This window comes from Geotrypetes seraphini, chromosome 4 (genome assembly GCF_902459505.1).
Source record: "Geotrypetes seraphini chromosome 4, aGeoSer1.1, whole genome shotgun sequence".
In the NCBI taxonomy this organism is placed as follows: Eukaryota; Metazoa; Chordata; class Amphibia; order Gymnophiona; family Dermophiidae; genus Geotrypetes; species Geotrypetes seraphini.
Genome location: NC_047087.1, coordinates 19,132,178 through 19,148,863, shown reverse-complemented (window position 1 = coordinate 19,148,863; position 16,686 = coordinate 19,132,178).

Sequence of the window (16,686 nt, the reverse complement as noted above, 5' to 3'; positions counted from 1 at the left end):
GCCCGTTATATTAATGAGTGCTAGAATATATGTCTGCCTGTCTTTATTTCTGTCTCTCTCTCCCTCCCGTTGTCTTTCTTTCTGTCTGTCTCTCTCCCTGGCCCCCTTTGTCTGCCTGTCTTTCTGTGTTTCTCCCTGCCCCTGTGTCTTTCTTCTTTTCTTTCTGTCTCCCTTCCTCCCGCTCTCTGTCTTTCTTTCTATCTGTCTCTCCACAGCAGCAGCATTCCCTCCCCCTCCATTTCCCTCCCCCCACACCACTTCCCTGTGCAGCAGCAGCGTTTCCCCTACCCCCCCCTTTCCCTTCCTGCGGTCTAGCCAGCTCCCTTAGTCCCTTACTGCTCCCCCCTTCCATTCCCGTGGTCCCGACAAACCTGCCGATTCCAGCAGCATCTGCAGCACTCTACACATGCTGCTTCGGGGCCTTCTACTGCCCTGATTTACTCTGGCACGTCCCTGATGACATGTGTAGAGTGCTGCAGACGCTGCTGGAGTCAACAGGTTTGTAGTCGGGACTGCGGGAAGGGAAGGGAAGTGCAGCAAAGGACTAAGTAAGCCGGTCAGACATCGGGAAGGGATGGGAGGGTCAGACCGTGAAAAAAACTTACGGAGTGAGTGGGTAGCCGGCAAAGGAGTCTTTTTGGTCAGCACTTCTCTTCCCGGGCCGCTATTTGGGTTCTGCTGCCACGAGCGTGGGGTTGTTTTAAGCACGCATACGCAGTCTTGCTAGTCACGGACATACGGATCAGGGAACACACGGTAAGAGTGCGCATGTGCGCTTAGCGTTTTATTATATTAGATATACCATTGCAATGTAATGTTGATATTGATTATTGCAACATAGCATTCCAGAGCCAATAACATGCAGGTATTAGACCTCTGTGTGTAATGATATGCTCCCATTATTTAACCCAGGAGCTCTCACCACCTTAACTCCAGAAGCTTAAGGAGGTTTTTTTTATCGCATAAACTAATTTAGCAAGGGCTTTTGACAGCCCTCTTTAGCACATCACTTTTAATGCTATTTGATTAATAGAAACATAGAAACATAGAAAGATGACGGCAGATAAGGGCTATAGCCCATCAAGTCTGCCCACACTATTTACCCACCCTCTTAAGTCTACTGACCCCCTAAAGTATAATTGTAATTATACTGTCACTCTACTGACCCGCTCATTCAAGTCCTAGTGACCCTATCCCTTGGCATGACCTCGTAGGGATCCCACATAGGTATCCCATTTGTTCTTGAAATCTGGGATGCTGCGTGCCTCGACCACCTGCACTGGAAGCTTGTTCCAATGATCAATCACTCTCTCCGTGAAGAAGTACTTCCTGGTGTCTCCACGAAACTTCCCTCCCTTGAGTTTGAGCGGATGTCCTCTTGTGGTCGAGGGTCCCTTGAGAAGAAAGATATCATCTTCCACCTCGACCCGTCCCGTGATGTACTTAAATGTCTCAATCATGTCTCCCCTCTCCCTACGCTCTTCGAGAGTGTAGAGCTGCAATTTGCTCAGTCTTTCTTCGTACGGGAGACCCTTTAGCCCCGAGACCATCCTGGTGGCCATCCGCTGAACCGATTCAATTCTGAGCACATCCTTACGGTAATGTGGCCTCCAGAATTGCACACAGTATTCCAGATGAGGTCTCACCATGGCTCTGATCTTAAACATTCTGTCCGTCGGCCAGGGGGAGTACATCCAACTTTTCAAGGACTTCCCCACTATCTGCCATGTCTTACTGAATGGCCCCACAGATGGAAGTCCTTGAAAAAGCCGCTTTCTTGTTTTGCGAAACATGTTGGATGTACGCCCCCTGGCTGACGGGCAGAATGTTTAGGGTTTTTTTTTATTTTTTTAAAGTTCAGTATGTTATTGTTTTTATAATAATTAGAAGAAAAACAAACAAACATAAGAAACATGATGTATAAGATATTTACTCATTAAGATTTTGGAGTGAGAGGAGACTGTTTAAAATGCAGTATTTAAGAATTAATGATTGAAAGATGAGAAGGGCTGACGACGAGGTGGGTGTTACATTACATTTGTGACTTTTATTCTGCCTTAACCTCACAGTTCTAGGTGGATTACAAAAGAGAATTACAGATACAGGTACTTGTCACACGACTATGACATTGTCCGAGCTATGAGACACTTGGTATGGCATCAACTTGTCTTTACAAAGTTCTTGAACGGGGTCTTTATTTCCCTTCGGAGGGTTTTGAGGTCAGACGATGTTAACAGCCTGTGGGTGATATGGCGTTCTAGTTTCGCTGCCTGAGTCGCTAATAATTTCTTCGTACAACCTCTTTCGCTGCATGCCTTTGATTGGGGGGGGAGTGAATAAATGGAGTCTGTGTTCTCCTTGGTCTGTTTGAGCTGTTCCGGATATGGCGATCATTCAAATAGGGGGGGACAGTGCCATTCAGGGCTTTGTATGGTAGACAGTAGAATTTCTAGAGTGTCTAGGTATGCTGGAGTGATGTGATCATATTTCTAGAGTGTCTAGGTATGCTGAAGTGATGTGATCATATTTGCTTAGAGAGTAGATCAGTCTGAGGGCCGTGTCTTGTACGGTCTGTAATTGTTTTATCATGCCATACGGGGCAGGGTAAGTAAGTCCGAGAACTGCTGGTCCCTTGCTGCCTGGACCAGAACCATCTTTTTTTGACGAGCCCACTGAACCCTCTGCAGGTAAGCCACTTGCCACAGATGTCTGGCACGTCCAGGCCACACGACCAGGGCTTTCACTGCAACCGAAAAACTATCTACCCAACCTTTTAAAAGGTTTCCTAGAAGTGTCCATTCTTGAATACTTTGCCTTCACTTTCCTCCCCTTTTGTAGAACTGATCTAATACTTAGATGCTGGCAGTCTGCAAAAAGAGAGAGATTAGAACCTCGGAACAGCAGGCCCTGAGCAGCGAGATATTTCCAACAGCGGATCCAGGAGGGGATGATGGTACTGTCCAGTTAAGGGCTGCTGAAAATCAGATCCTGGGCCACCCGTTATGATTTAGTCAGGAGACTCTCCTGCCTGGTTTAATCACATGGAATATGGACCCCGTTGTCTCTTTGTCATTAAGACACCCTACCATGGATTTCGTTTGTTCCCTAAGACCTCATTTGTTCCCTTACCTCAGAATTTACTGAGGAACAGGCAGTGCTCAACAACAAGATAGCAGGTAATACCAGAAAACAAATTATCAGGTGAAATAATATGAAGACGGTAACATAAAGCATGCAAAGAAGTTTCAAATGCAAAGGAACCCTAGCCTTGCAGTGCGAGGATAAGACTGGAATTGCAGCACCAGGCCGAACTACCCAAAAAAAGAACCGGTAGCCAAAAAGGGGTGGATTATTCAAAAACAGGGAAAATAAATGCTGTAGGTGACCACTCTTCATATGCTCAGGAGGATGGGAACCTCTTTTTAGCGAGGCCCTCGCAAATGTATGATCCTTCATTGCCATTCATCATCATTAATCAAGTCATCCACTTATTCTCAGGATATCATAAACATTCTCCACATATCTTTTTTAACTGATATTTCTTAAGCTTACAAAGGCTTCAGCGGTGCCAGTCAAAGCTCAATTAAACTTTCATCGCAATGAGATTCACAATTGGATTATCATCTCTGACTGCCAGGGTGCCCACATAATTACGAGGGAGGTACTGAAAAGTTCTCAGCCTAGACAAGAAGGGAATGACGTGGAGCCATGCAACTTACAAGTTATTCCACTCTTTTCTTGACACTTCATTTCAGTGAGGCAAATACATCTAGTAAATAGGCACAAGTATAGGGAAACCAAAGCATTGTGACATCACCGATGAGGCTGGCTCTTAGGCACTGGTGTATTGAGGCATTATTGTTGTGTGGGTGGGAACGTCTGGAAGGAGTGTAAATGCGGTGGGCAAAACTGAAAGGAGCGATTGTAAGGGCAACAAACCTTTTTGTGAGGCAAGTAAGTAAAAGTAAGAGGAAAAGAAGGCCGCTTTGGTTCTCAAAAGTAGTAGCTGAGAAGGTAAGGAATAAGAGGTTAGCTTTCGTAAACTACAAAAGATCGCAGAAAGCAGAAGACAGACAAAAATATCTGGAAAAGTTAAGAGGGGCTGGTCGTGTAGTCAGGAAAGCAAAGATGCAAATGGAAGAAAAAAATAGGTGACACAGTAAAACAGGGAGACAAGACATTTTTTTAGATATATTACTGATAGGAAGAAGTACAAAAGTGGCATTGTGAGAGAAGGTGAAGGGGAGAAATATGTAGAAGCTGATAAAGAAAAGGCTGAATTGCTTAGCAAATATTTCTGTTCTGTGTTCATGGCTGAAGCACCGGGCGTGGGACCGCAGACGATAAACATGAATAGGGATGTAGGAGTGGTAGACCCTGATTGATTTTCAGAGGGTTGTGTTCATGAGGAGCTAGCTGAAATAAAGGTAGACAAAGCGATGGGGCCGGATGGTGTACATCCGAGGGTGCTGAAGGAACTTAGGGAAGTTCTGGTAGCTCTGCTGACTGACCTTTTCAATGAGTCTCTAGAGTTGGGAATGGCACCGGAGGACTGGAGAAGGGCGGATGTAGTCCCTCTCTACAAAAGTGGATGTAAGGAAGAAGTAGGTAATTACATGCCAGTAAGTCTGACTTCTGGGTAAGCAAATAAATGGAAACGCTTTTAAAACAGAGAATGGTCAAGTTTCTGGAATCCTGTGGATTACAGGACTGGTGGCAACATGGATTCACTAGAGGTAGGTCTTGTCAGACAAATCTGATCAATTTCTTTGACTGGGTGACCAGAGAATTGGATAGAGGATGTGCATTAGATGTGGTGTATTTAGATTTATCAAAGCCTTTGACAGTGTTCCACACAGATGTCTGATAAATAAACTGAGTGCCCTCGGGATGGGTCCCAAATTGACAGGCTGGGTCAAGAACTGGTTGAGTGGAAGGTGACAGAGGATAGTAATCAATGGAGATTGCTCTGAGGAAAGGGATGTTACCAGTGGTGTGCCTCAAGGTTCTCTTCTTGGACCTGTTCTTTTTTATAAATGATATTGCTGAAGGGTTGTCGGGTAAGATTTGCCTCTTTGCGGATGATATCAAAATCTGCAATAGAGCAGACATGCCGAATGGTGTGAATAACATGAAGAAAGACCTGGCAAAGCTTGAAGAATGATCTGAAATTTGGCAACTAAAATTTAATTCTAAGAAATGCAAGGTCATGCATTTAGGCTGCAAAAACCTGAGGGAACGGTACAATTTAGGGGGTGAAGAACTTATGTGAACGGCGGAAGAGCGGAACTTGGGTGTGATTGTATGTGATGATCTTAAGGTGGCCAAACAGTTTGAAAAGGTGATGGCGAAAGCTAGAAGGATGCTAGATTGTATAGGGAGAGGTATGGCCAATAGGAAAAAGGAGGTATTGATGCTTCTGTATAAGACTCTGGTGAGACCTCATTTAGAATATTGTGTACAATTCTGGAGGCCGCACCTTTATAAAGATATAAAAAGGATGGAGTCGGTCCAGAGGAAGACTCCTAAAATGGTGTGGTCTTCATGATAAGGCGTATGGGGACAAACTTAAAGATCTCAATCTGTATACTTTGCAGGAAAGGCGGGAGAGGGGAGATATGATAGAGACATTTTAATACCTACGTAATATAAATGTGCATGAGTCGAGTCTCTTTCATTCGAAAGGAAACTCTGCAATGAGAGGGCATAGGATGAAGTTAGTTGGTGATAGGCTTCGGAGTAATCTGAGGAAATACTTTTTTACAGAAAAGTTAGTAGAACATAAGAACATAAGCAGTGCCTCTGCTGGGTCAGACCAGAGGTCCATCATGCCCAGCAGTCCGCTCACGTGGCAGCCCATCAGGTCCAGGATCTGTATAGTAATCCTCTATCTATACCAGTGGTTCCCAAACCTGTCCTGGGGGACCTCCAGCCAGTCAGGTTTTCAAGATATCCCTAATGAATATGCATGAGAGAGATTTGCATACCTGTCACTTCCATTATATGCAAATCTCTCTCATGCATATTCATTAGGGATATCTTGAAAACCTGACTGGCTGGGGGTCCCCCAGGACAGGTTTGGGAACCACTGATCTATACCCTTCTATCCCCTTTTCCTTCAGGAAATCATCTAATCCCTTCTTGAACCCCAATACTGTACTCTGTCCTATCACACCTTCTGGAAGCACATTCCAGGTGCCCACCACCCTTTGGGTGAAGAAGAACTTCCTAGCATTGGTTCTGAATTCCTCCCCTCTTAACTTTTCCAAATGCCCTTTCATTCTTGTAGTTTTCGAAAGTTTGAAGAATCTGTTCCTCTCTATGCCCTTCATGATCTTGTAAGTCTCTATCATGTCCCCTCTAAGTCTCCGCTTCTCCAGGGAAAAGAGTCCCAGTTCCTCCAATCTTTCTCTATCTATCTCTATTTCTGTCTCTCTCCCTTTCTCTCTCTCTGTCTCTGTTTCCCTTTCTCTCTCTCTTTCTGTCTTTCTCCCTTCTCTCTCCCTTTCTCTCTCTCTCTCTGTTTCCCTTTCTCTCTCTCTCTCTCTGTCTCTCTCCCTTTCTCTCTCTCTTTCTCTCTCTCTCTCTATTTCTCTCTGTCTCCCTTTCTCTCTCTACTCTCTCTATGCCCTTCATGATCTTGTAAGTCTCTATCATGTCCCCTCTAAGTCTCCGCTTCTCCAGGGAAAAGAGCCCTAGATTCTCCAGTCTTTCAGCGTATGAAAAGTTTTCCATACCTTTTATCAATCGTGTCGCTCTTTTCTGAACCCTCTCGAGTATCACCATATCCATCTTAAGGTACGGCGACCACTATTGGACCATCGCCCGATAAAACGGTAGGATAACTTCTTTCGCTCTGGTTGTAATACCTTTCTTGGTTATACCTATTCGTCTTCTTAGCGGCCGCTGTGCACTGTGCCAACGGCTTCCATTGTCTTGTCCACTATTACCCCCAAGTCTCCCAGAAGAGGTGGTGGAGACAGAGACTGTGTCTGAATTCAAAAAGGCCTGGGTTAGGCACGTGGGATCTCTCAGAGCGAAAGTTTTGTTTATCTAATCCCCCGATTTTTAATTAATTTTTTTAACACTGTGAAGGTGTAAACCGCTTTGATAGGTAAAAGCGGCATATCAAGACATAATAAACTTGAAACTTAAATATGGTTTAATGCTGTTTAGAGGAACTAAGAGATGACCAGAATCGTGGAATAAGATGTTAGACTGGTTTTCTGACTTTTGGGGTCATGTATCAGGCTTTTAACGATGTGCTTTGTAAGTTGAAAGGTTTGGAAGCTTAAGCAGGAGTTGGGTTTAATGTACCGCGTATTATCTGTGTTGCATAATGGAAAGTTTTTATTGTTTTCTGCTTTGATGCCCGAAGGAAGAGCAGATTAATCAAATTTTAATAATTTAAAAAAAAATAAGTGATGTGAAGACTGGGACAGCGAAAGCGAAACATTTGGAAGTGGAATGTTTATGCCTCTTGTGAATTTGTTCATCAAACGTGTCCTTTCTCGGCATGGGTTTTCCCCTGTGCTCATAAAGCCTCAATACAAGCAAACTTAATTTTTTGCATTAGGGCTTTGTGAGAATTTTCTGGAGACCCATCGTTCCATTTCTCCTGGGTAAAGCAGAGCAGTCGCCTCGTTGGTCCGCTTCGTTTTTATCTGTTAACTTTTCCTTTTCAGGAATGCTTGCTTTTGACGCATTAAACACACCTTCTCGGAAAAGACAGATGATATCGGATGCCTGAGTAGTGTATTCGCAAAGCGGGTTGTGTTATTTTTAGCGGGAAAGGCTGGCTTCGGCTGCTGGCAGATGCACACAGATGGCAGTTCAGTTTCATCGCACAGCTGGCTCAGGTAGGGAAGGAGAAGGGTTTCAGCTTGAGCCAGACCTGCAGGGGGGAAGGGGTAAAACGTGGACCTCATGGATCTTAACCGCACGTCCTTAAAAATCTGAGATCCGTGCCACTTTTAGTCTCGGCATAGGTTATGGCTCTGACAGACCTCTATGTCAATTTAGCTCTGACGGATCCTAATGCTTCCCCCCCCCTCCCCCCTCATGCAGAGACTAAAAGTGGCACAGACCTCAGGGCAAAAGCTTTGCCACTTTTAGTCTCAGCATGGGGGAGGGGGAAGCATTAGGATCCGTCAGAGCTAAATTGTCATATAGGTCTGTTAGAGCCGAGACTAAAAGTGGCACGGATCTCAGATTTTTAAGGACGTGCGGTTAAGATCCGCTAACAAATGCAAGGTCATGCACCTGGGCAACAATAATCCGTGCAGAACGTACACATTAAATGGTGAAACCTTAGCAAGGACTACAGCAGAACGGGATTTGGGGGTGATCATCAGTGAAGACATGAAAACGGCCAATCAAGTGGAGAAGGCCTCATCCAGGGCTAGGCAAATGCTGGGTTGTATCCGGAGAAGCTTTGTTAGTCGGAAGCCCGACGTCCTAATGCCCTTGTACAGAACCATGGTGAGGCCTCATCTGGAGTACTGCGTACAATTCTGGAGGCCACATTACCGTAAAGATGTGCTGAGAGTCGAGTCGGTACAGCGAATGGCCACCAGGATGGTCTCGGGGCTTAAAGATCTATCATACGAAGAAAGGCTGAACGAATTGCAGCTATACTCTCTCGAAGAACGTAGGGAGAGAGGAGACATGATTGAGACGTTTAAGTATGTCACTGGTCGTATCGAGGTAGAAGATGGTATTTTCCTTCTTAGAGGACCCTTGGCCACAAGAGGGCACCCGCTGAAAATTAAGGGCGGGAAGTTTCATGGCGACACCAGGAAATACTTCTTTACCGAAAGAGTGGTTGACAGCTGGAATAAGCTCCCAGTGCAGGTGATCGAGGCCAGCAGCGTGCCGGATTTTAAGAACAGATGGGATGCTCATGTTGGATCTCTACGAGGGAAAAGGTCATCAGAGAGCGATTAACTAGGGGGGTGGGTCAGTGGTGTGGGCAGACTCGATGGGCCTCGGCCTTTTTCTGCTGTCACTTTCTATGTTTCTATGAGGTCCACGTTTTACCCCTTCCCTCTGCAGGGCTCTATGTACTGAAGAGCTTCTCTGGGAAACAGGCACAGCGACCTGGTTCTTAGGTGCTAGGATGACTAAATCCTAACTCTTGCAACTTGTAATACACTCTATCTGTTCAAGGTCAAGTTTATTAATTTTAATATACCGACCGTGGAAGAACACCTGTAGCCCCTACCCTCACTCTCTCTTCCTCCCTTGTTTGTTTCTTCATGAGCACCGTTCGTTCATGAGCCCGAAGGCTCAATAAGGCAGTTGGGGAGGGGGTAGACAGGCGAGTAGGGAGGGCCGGCATAACCTCTACAGACCCCCCAGTTTTAGAAAAAACTGTCCAGGCACCTGGAAAATCCTCTTAAAAGAGGCTATGTCCAGGTTTTCCCCGACATCTGGTAACCCTATGTTCGTTGAAACAGATGCCTTTATCATAGACCATCTGTATCTTCATAGCTAGAACCACCTGGGGTTCGTTCGCTGCTTTATGACAATTTACTTAACTTGTATGTCTTAGAATAGCTTAGCTTGTTCCTCCCTAGTAGTGTGAGCCGTCTAATAGGTATGAATGTAATTTGATATTATGTATGATTTTTGGTTTTAATAGTTTGAGTAATAGTAATGTGCTAAATTACTTTATAGATGACATGAATGTTTAATATATGGTAGTAATTGAAGTTTATGGACTGTTTTTATGCTCCTAGTACCCCTCCTGATGAAGATAATTACGAAACTCGAGTCGGGGGGTAGGAGAAACCCAAAGGAGTCATGTTTACAGCAATATAGCACTTTTTGCACAAATTCACTTTCACAATTATCCAGTGGTTAAGATTGAAATCCAACCTAAGTGGAGACGCCAGATAAGTTGTTTCCAACACTTTTTTTACTATCTGGTAGGAGGTTGGTAATGGGGCGGAAAAAACTATGATGGCCCCAGATTAATCACTGTGTATGTCATTTATGCACTGATGGTTTAATGGACTGAGCACTTTACTCATTTATAAACATTTAATTTTTGTATCGTTTTTTAAAGAAAGATCGATAAAGCTATGATTTTAATAAGTTTTAGAATAGGTGATAACAGCAGAGTTGCCAAGTAATCCAGTTTCTGGACGGCGATCTTATGGCCACAGTGTGGAGTCTGTAGTCCAATTCTAAACTAAGCTAAACCAATGCTTATATACCGAATCTTCTCTATAGAGATAGAGCTCATAGAAATATAGAAACATAGAAATAGACGGCAGATAAAGGCCACGGCCCATCTAGTCTGCCCACCCCAATGACCCTCCCTACCTGACTCTGCGAATAGATCCCACATGTCTATCCCATTTGGCCTTAAAATCTGGCACGCTGCTGGCCTCAATGACCTGAAGTGGAAGACTGTTCCAGCGATCAACCACCCTTTCAGTGAAGAAGAACTTCCTAGTGTCACCGTGCAGTTTCCCACCCCTGATTTTCCACGGATGCCCCCTTGTTGCTGTGGGACCCTTGAAAAAGAAGATATCTTCTTCCACCTCGATGCGACCCGTGAGATACTTGAATGTCTCGATCATATCTCCCCTGTCTCTACGTTCCTCGAGTGAGTAGAGCTGTAACATCCCTAGCCGCTCCTCGTATGGGAGATCCTTGAGTCTCGAGACCATCTGGGTGGCCATTCTCTGGACCGATTCCAGTCTCAGCACATCCTTACGGTAATGCAGTCTCACTATGGATCTATACAAAGGCATAATGACTTCAGGCTTACGGCTGACGAAACTCCTGCGTATGCAACCTATGATTTGTATTGCCTTGGATGAAGCTTGCTCCACTTGATTGGCAGTCTTCATATTCTCACTGACGATCACCCCTAAGTCTCGTTCTGCTTCAGTTCTTGTTAGGATCTCGCCATTAAGGGTGTAAGTCTTGCATGGATTTTGGCTGCCCAGGTGCATGACTTTGCATTTTTTGGCATTAAAACTGAGTTGCCAGGACCTAGACCAGCGCTCCAGTAGAAGTAGGTCGTGCATCATGTCGTCTGGCATTGAATTATTGTCTGTTGTGCTTTTGCTCACTACATTGCTCAGTTTGGCGTCATCTGCAAATAATGTTATTTTACCTCGGAGCCCTTCTGCCAAGTCTCTTATATAGATGTTGAACAGGATCGGGCCCAGGACGGAGCCCTGCAGCACTCCACTTATCACCTCCGACATTTCGGAAGGGTGCCGTTCACCACTACCCTCTGAAGCCTACCTTCAAGCCAGTTCCCAATCCATTTGGTCAATGTGTCGCCCAAACCTATAGAACTCATCTTGCTCAGCAACCTGCAGTGTGGTACGCTATCAAATGCTTTGCTGAAGTCCAGGTAAACGATGTCCAGGGACTCCCCAACATCAAGCTTCCTCGGCACGGTTTACAAGAGTTTTAAAGAAAGGAAAATATAATAAGAATTAGTGATTATATAGAGAGCAGTGGAATTTACATTTTTGAAAATAGCCACGTTTCTGAAATAATTGGAAAGAGCCCAGGTTACGCAGCTGGACAGGAAAATTATTCCAAAACGCAGTGATTTTAAAGTAAAGAGATTTCCCTAATTTTCCAGTATAGATAACGCCTTTTTTTTTTTTTTAATAATTTTATTTTTTATTGAAATTTCAATTACTTCACAAGAATCCTCTTGTTCAAGAAAAACAGAAAGAAAATTACATCACTAATGTTAATTAAAATATTAATTAACAAAAATAACTTTAATCTTTCTCAGACCACAACTTGGAAGGGGAGAATTCCATAGAGTAGAGAGACTCAAAAAGGAAAAAACAAATCAATAATCTGGAATAGGCTTAACAGCTATAACACCATATTATAACTACTGTTCTATAATTTCTAATATTCCCCCTTTTGCCAGTCTTCAGATCCAAAAAGGATCGCAATTGTTCTGGTATTTTATTAATCACTTGCAAGGGTATGCTAATAGAAATGTTCCACCAAGAGCTAATGTCTCCTTTCTCATTGCAAGAAACAATTTCCTGCGCTCCTGCGTAGATCTGGTGACATCTGGGAAAATCCAAACTTTTTTTCCATGAAACATAGTTTGCGAATTCCGAAAATACAGTTTCATGATAGCGTTCAGATCCTGCTCAAAAACAAATGAAATCAATAGGGTGGCCCTCTCAGTATTTTCTGATAAAGTCGTTTCCAACAGCTGGGTGATATTTAAAGAAGCATCTTGCTGAGTGTGTGATTCAGGTGTGGCTCCAGAAACTTTTGTAGTTGGCAAATACTAAATTCGATTTATCGGCGGTATATGATCTGAGGAAATTTTTAATATCTCAATCAAAAATCTTTTAAACATATCTAATGGTGCCACACCAAAAACTCTGGGAAAATTCAATACACGAATATTTAATCTACGATTATAATTTTCCAGCTGTTCAGTTTTTCTAAGCAAAAAGTTTCTCTCTTTAATCAAGTCATTAGTAACAGCCTGAACGTCTGTCATAGTTGTTTTAACTTGTTGAATTTCATTAGAGAATTATTCTTTAGTATTTTGAAAGGACTTTCCAAGAACATCCACAGTAGAGAATGACACGGTGACAAAATTCATCACCGTTCCCGTCCCCGCGGATAATCGCGGGAAACCATCTTCATGTCATTCTTTAAGGAGAGAGGGAAGAATCAGAGGATGAATGGCCACAACCACTGACCCACAAGCTTTGCTTCGAAGAATGCTGAGATTGAGCAGCAACATTCCAGAGCAGATATTGTGATGTCATAATGCCTCATTCCACCGGTGCCTAAGAGCCAATCACATCAGTGATGTCACAATGGCTTCATTATCCTTGGCTCACATAAGAATCCGAGTATGAATGGCCACAATCACTGACCCACAAGCTTTGCTTCGAAGAATGCTGAGATTGAGCAGCAACATTCCAGAGCAGATATTGTGATGTCATAATGCCTCATTCCACCAGTGCCTAAGAGCCAATCACATCAGAGATGTCACAATGGCTTCATTATCCTTGGCTCACATAAGAATCAGAGTATGAATGGCTACAACCACTGACCCGCAAGCTTTGCTTAGAAGAATGCTGGTGTAGAAGGACTGAGGTTGAAACAGACACTACAGAATGACAGTCTCTGGTATCCAGAGCAGATATTGTGATGTCATAATGCCTCATTCTACCAGTGCCTAAGAGCCAATCACATCAGTGATGTCACAATGGCTTCATTATCCTTGGCTCACATAAGAATCAGAGTATGAATGGGCCCAGCTTTGCTTTGAAGAATGCTAGTGTAGAAGGACTGAGGCTGAAATAGACACTAGAAAATGACATGGGATTATTTCCTGCGGTTATCCGCGGGGACGGGGAACGGTGATGAATTTTGTCACCGTGTCATTCTCTAATCCACAGTACTTACAAGAGTCGCAATCTCCTGTGAAGACCTGGTCATTGAGGAATTCAGCCTCTCGAGAGCTTCCCAAATGCTCTCAAGGGTTTGATTTTAGCAAGCCTTTTAACGAGGGAAAACATAATTTAAGCTTTTGGATAGATCTGGGAATATCAGGTCTCACAGAGTTTCGGGATAGAGGAATTAAAGGGGGAAGAGTGCCATGCAAGATCTTAAATGTTAGGCAGGCACATTTGGAGTAAACCCTAGAGCAGGGATAGGGAACTCCGGTCCTCAAGAGCCGTATTCCAGTCGGGTTTTCAGGATTTCCCCAATGAATCTGCATGAGATCTATTTGCATGCACTGTTTTCAATGCATATTCATTGGGAAAATCCTGAAAACCCGACTGGAACATGGCTCTCGAGGACCGGAGTTCCCTTCCCCTGCCCTAGAGATTACTGGGAGCCAGTGAAGTTTTAACAAAAGCGGGGAAACATGATCTCATTTGCTTTCTGCAAAGACCAACCTAGCTGCAGTATTCTGGATCTGTTGAAGCCTTTGAAGACTTTTCTTGGTTAGACTTAAGTAGACCAAATGACAATAATCCAATCTCGAAAGATTGATTGATTGTACGAGGACAGCAAAATGTTGTTGGTGGAAACAGCATCTCACTTTCCTCAGCATATGGTGACTAAAGAAACATTTGCATGCACTGCCTCCTTGAGATATAAATCTATCTCATGCCTATTTATTGTGGATATTCTGAAAACCTGACCTGAATGTGGCTCTCGAGGACCAGAATTCCCTGCCCTTGATCTAGAGTCCTTGTTGAGAGAGTTCTAGATCAGTGGTTCCCAACCCTGTCCTGGAATGAATATGCATGAAGCAAATTTGCATGCCTATCACTTCCATCATATGCAAATCTCTCTCATGCATATTCATTAGGGCTAGCCTGAAAACCCGATTGGCCTGGTGTTCCTCCAGGACAGGGTTGGGAATCACTGTTCTAGATCATCAATTACAACTATTGGGGAAAAAAATGGAAAGGTCAGATTACTACAGATCGAGGGGATCGAGGGATGACCCGGGGAACTACAGGCCAGTAAGCCTGACTTCAGTCCCAGGTAAGATGATGGAGGCACTAATAAAGGACACCATCTGCGAACACATAGAAAAAAATGGACAACTAAAAGTGAGCCAGCATGGCTTTTGCAAGGGAAGATCGTTCCAAACAAACCTACTACACTTCTTTGAAGGGATAAACAGCCAGATGGACAAAGGAGAACCCATAGACATCATCTATCTCGACTTCCAAAAGGCCTTTGACACGGTGCCCCATGAGCAGCTTCTTAGGAAGCTGTGGAGCCACGGGGGGGAAGGGGACGTACACAGATGGATTAAACACTGGTTGGAAGACAGAAAGCAATGGGTCGGAGTAAAGGGCCACTACTCGGACTGGCGGAAGGTCACGAGCGGTGTTCCCCAGGGGTCGGTGCTCGGACCGCTGCTGTTCAATGTATTCATAAACGATCTAGAAGCAGGGACGAAGTGTGAAGTTATAAAATTTGCGGATGACACCAAACTCTGCAGCAGGGTTAGAACCACGGAAGAATGTGAAGACCTACAAAGGGACCTAAACAAACTGGAGGAGTGGGCAAGCAAATGGCAAATGCGCTTTAATATAGAGAAATGCAAGGTCATGCATTTAGGAAAAAAAAACCCCGATGTTCAGCTACAAAATGGGGGGGTCAGAGCTAGGGGATAGTAATCTTGAAAAAGACTTGGGTGTGCTGATAGATACTACAATGAAACCAACGGCACAATGTGCAGCGGCCTCCAAGAAAGCAAACAGAATGTTGGTATTATTAAGAAGGGCATTACAACCAGGAAGAAGGAAGTCATCATGCCGCTGTATCGTGCGATGGTTCGTCTGCATCTGGAGTACTGTGTCCAGTATTGGTCACCGTACCTCAAGAAGGACATGGCGATACTTGAAAGGGTCCAGAGAAGAGCAACGAAAATGATAACAGGTAAGGAAAACCTTTCATACACAGACAGGTTGGGAAGGCTGGGGCTCTTCTCCCTTGAAAAGAGGAGACTCAGAGGAGACATGATAGAGACTTTCAAGATCACGAAGGGCATAGAGAGGGTGGAAAGGGACAGATTCTTCAGATTATTGGGAACCACAAGCACCAGGGGGCACTCAGAGAAGCTGAAAGGGGACAATTTTAGAACCAATGCTAGGAAGTTCTTCTTTACACAGAGGGTGGTGGACACCTGGAATGTGCTTCCGGAGGTTGTGATAGGACAGAGTACACTACGGGGGTTCAAGGAAGGATTGGATAAATTCCTGAACGATAGGGGGATTGAAGGATACAGATAGAGGTAGGGATAGGTTTTAGACAGAGTATGAATAGAAGGATAAAAGGGATTAGAGAAGGATCACATTACAGGTCATGGGCCTGAAGGGCCGCCACGGGTGTGGACTGCTGGGCACGATGGACCTTGTGTCTGACCCAGCGGAGGCAACTTCTTATGTTCTTATGTAGGCAAGAAATACTGTATGTTTATGTTTACAGAATATCTGGCCTCAGCCACATTTGCAGAATGGTAAAACCGGGTGTCTGCTGCAACTTGTATCTGGAATGTGCCTTTGGAAAATGTTGTACAGTACACCCCTGCGAATTTGAGGTCCGCAATTCGCGGACTCAGTCATTTGCAGGGTTTTCCATGCTAGCGTTACCGCTCTCCCCTCCCTGTGGTCCACCATCGCTTCCTGGTCTCCTTCCCGGACCGCCGGACGCGATCCGCCAGCTCTCCTTCAGACACCCTCTTCCTTCACCGCCCATCTCATGTCCCGCCTTGCCGGAAACAAGAAGCAACCTCGGAAGAGGGCGGGACCCTGGAGAAGGAATGATGCAGGTGATCTCGGGACGAGAAAGTACTGTACAGGGTAATTTACAGTATTTGTGGGGTTTTTTGAAATTGGCGGGGGCTCCAGGAACATAATCCCCGTGAATATCAGGAGAATACTGTATACCACCTCTCTCTTTATGTTCATACCTACTTTAAGCCCATCTCCCCTTCCATAGCGAGTGAGGAATATGTGCCTGTGTATCTTGATGGGCTGCCGGCCTCCTCTCCCGAACCCCATACTTCAGCGAAACGATCCCAGGACACAAATTTGCGTAGCCTAAGCGCTGTAGCTCCTGTTGATTACGTTCCCTCTAGGTCCCATCGGCTGTAAACGAAGCTCTGTATATTTTAAACAGCTGCCAGCCGCG